The following is a 3,261-nucleotide window of genomic DNA, read 5'->3' on the forward strand; positions in this document are numbered from 1 at the left end:
GATGGTGAGCAGTGACAGTGCATGCATCAGTGACACTGTCCCCCTTGTCCACCTGTTGGAGCACACACTGTGTGGAATAATGGACAGGGCACTTGAGGCAGAACAGAGGCAGGAAGAGGAGGACTTCCTTAGCTCTCAAGGCCCCCTTTATCCAGACAGTGTTCCTGTGTGCCCGCCGATCACACAGGAAGAGGACGAGGAGGAGGATTGTGTCAGTATGGAGGTGGAGCCTGGCACTCAGCATCAGCAGCAGTCTTTAAAGGATCAGTCCCAAGAAACACATTTACTTGTACGTGGCTGGGAGGAGGTGGCTGCGGACCATGTTGTCCCAGAGGACTCCGGACTGAATGCCTCAGCAAACCTACGCTGCATGGCCTCCCTGATCCTGCAAAGCCTGCGTCAGGATCCTCGTATTCATGGTATCAAGGAGAAGGATCAATACTGGCTGGCAACCCTCCTTGATCCATGTTACAAGGGTAAGGTTGAGGACCTTATCTTGCTGTCGCAGAGGATGAAACATCTTCGGGAGGCCTTGCAGAAATGTCTGTGCAACACGTTCCCAGAGACTGGGAGGTTACAAACTCCTGTTTCTAGACAACGTGTTGCTGAGGCTTCGGTCAGTCAAAGAAGGAGCGGTGGAGAAGGTGGCCATTTGACTGATGTGTTCAGACAATTTTTTAGTCCGCAGCACCAAGGTATGATCGGTTCCAGCAACCATCGCCAGCGTCTGTTTTTTTTGTTTTTTTTTTCAACCATCTCATCTCTTTATTACATGTTCGAGACTCTCATGAGGAGGATCACAGGCTACAGGACATGAGGAGGACACAACTTTGTTCTAAACCGTTTTACAGGAAGGGGAGGATTTGTGAAGGGGCGGGACTAACACTTGATGATTTCAATGAATTCTGGTTTCAAGGAAGCTCCGCCCACGAGGAAGCGATCAATGTCAGGCTGGGATGCCAGTTCCTTGCAGGTTCCTCCTGTGACAGAACCTCCATAGATAATCCGAACAGACTGTGCGACTTGATCAGACACGTGGGCCTTCAACCATTCCCGAAGCTTGGCATGCACCTCCGGAGTCTGCTGGGGTGTGGCTGTCTTCCCTGTACCGATAGCCCAGACAGGTTCATACGCCAGGACAACCTTGCTCCAGTCCTTTACATTATCTGCAATAAACTTGGTCTGCTCAGCCACAACTTTCTCTGATTCCGGCTTCCCGCTGGTCGAGCTTCTCCCCGATACAAGCGATGACCCCCACACCCTCAGACAGAGCATGTGCCACCTTCTGCCCAATCAGCTCATCTGACTCCCCGAACACGTGTCATCTCTCCGAATGTCCAAGAATCACCCAGGTGACACCAACATCTTTTATCATAGCTGGGCTGATCTCTCCAGTGAATGCTCCTTTTGCGACTTTGTAGCAGTTCTGGGCGGCTACACCGAACCTGGCGTCCAACTTCTGTCTTGCAAAGTCCAGGTAGATGGAAGGAGCTCCGCAGACCACCTCTGTCTCGGAATTGATCTTGCCGGTGTTCAGGGTATTGATCAGCTCTCCCAGACTCTTCTTATCGCCGTTCAGCTTCAAGTTTTCCCCCACAAAGAACTTCCTTGGAGACATGGCGGTGTCGGTTGATGTTCGGGGTGCGGACTGCGGAGAAGACAGCCAGCGTCTGTTTTACATGGTGCAGGAATACCTAGGGGCAAGATCTGACTTGGACACCTTTCCCACTGAAAATCCTCTGGGTTACTGGGTCTTGAGGATGGATCACTGGCCAGAGCTTGCACAGTATGCAATTGAGCTACTGGCCTGTCCTGCATCCAGCGTTCTTTCAGAAGGCACATTCAGTGCTGCTGGAGGCTTTGTAACCAATCACAGGGTGCGTCTGTCCACCGACTCGGTCGATCGACTGAACTTCATAAAAATGAATCAGTCTTGGATCACCACCAGCTACCAAGCACCTGATGCTGATGTAACCGAATAATTTTTTTTTTTTAAATCTCAGATCCCTTCAAAGACTGCCTATGCTGATGCTGAATGACTATCCTGAGTAATTATGTTCTTCCTCCTCAATGATCACGCTGACAGCTTGTAAGAACATTTTTGGTTCTGGGCGCCGCCACCAGTGCCTAAGGCCCAATTTTTCAGCCCCTGTTTAACAGGGGCGTGTAATTACAATTTTTGAGGCAATACTTTGCAGCAGAGCTCATTCCTGAGTTCCAACTAGAGTATCTGTGAGGGGTTGCAGTGTTGTGGCACCAGCGCCAGTGCCTAAGGCCCAATTTTTCAGCCCCTGTTCAACAGGGGCATGTAATTACAATTCTTGATCTAATATTTCACAGTAGGGCCCTGTGAGGGCTTACAGTGTTGTGGCCACAACACCTAAGGCCCAAATTTCTGCTGAGTATATAGGACAGGCCCCTACTTTCAAACATCCAACTTACAAATGACTCCTACTTGCAAACGGAAGGAGACAACAGGAAGTGAGATGAAATCTACCCCATAGGAAGGGAAATTCTCTCCTGTAAGAGTTAATATGGGAAAAACATTTCTCCTTTCCACTGATGCTTTATCACCAATCCTTGTTTCACAAAAAAAACCCACATTTTCAAAAAACATTTGTCATTGGGACAAAAAGTGAGGTGAAATCTTCTGAAGAGGAGCACAGACAGCAAAACAAATATCATAGGGGTGATAACCCTTCCCTATGTTTTCCAAAAAGCTTAAAATAGATTTTTTGGCTGGAGTTAAACACGTTAAAAATGTACCAGTTCAAAATTACAAACAGATTCTACTTAACAACAAACCTTCAGTCCCTGTCTTGTTTGCACCGCCTGTATACTGCTGTTCAGAGTACAGAGCCTGTATACTGCTGTTTCCTTTTTTAATTTGGGTGCGGGGTTCCCCTTAATATCCATACAAGACCCAAAGGGCCTGGTAATGGACTGGGGGTACCCATGCAGTTTGTCTCACTGATTTTCATCCATATTGCCAGGACCCGACATTACATTAAAGCCGCAAGAAGTTTTAAATGACTTTTTTTCCTTTAAAAATGACATTTTGTGCAGGGACTGTTCTAAGCACGGGAAACACGCGCCACTTTACAGGCATACTATAGACACCCCCCAGGTACGATATTTAAAGGAATATTTCACTTTTTTTTTTTTTTAACTTTAAGCATCATTAACCACTTAAGGACCGCCTCACGCCGATGTACGGCGGCAAGGCGGCACGGGCAGGCAAAATCACGTACATGTACGTGA

At 47.9% G+C, this 3,261-nt stretch overlaps 1 pseudogene; it reads right to left on the minus strand.

Moving 5' to 3' along the window:
* Positions 1-854: 854 nt before the first annotated feature.
* LOC141147697 (triosephosphate isomerase-like) lies at positions 855-1,651 on the minus strand (annotated as a pseudogene).
* Positions 1,652-3,261: the final 1,610 nt, after the last annotated feature.

This window comes from Aquarana catesbeiana, linkage group LG06, assembly GCF_042186555.1.
Source record: "Aquarana catesbeiana isolate 2022-GZ linkage group LG06, ASM4218655v1, whole genome shotgun sequence".
Taxonomy (NCBI): Eukaryota; Metazoa; Chordata; class Amphibia; order Anura; family Ranidae; genus Aquarana; species Aquarana catesbeiana.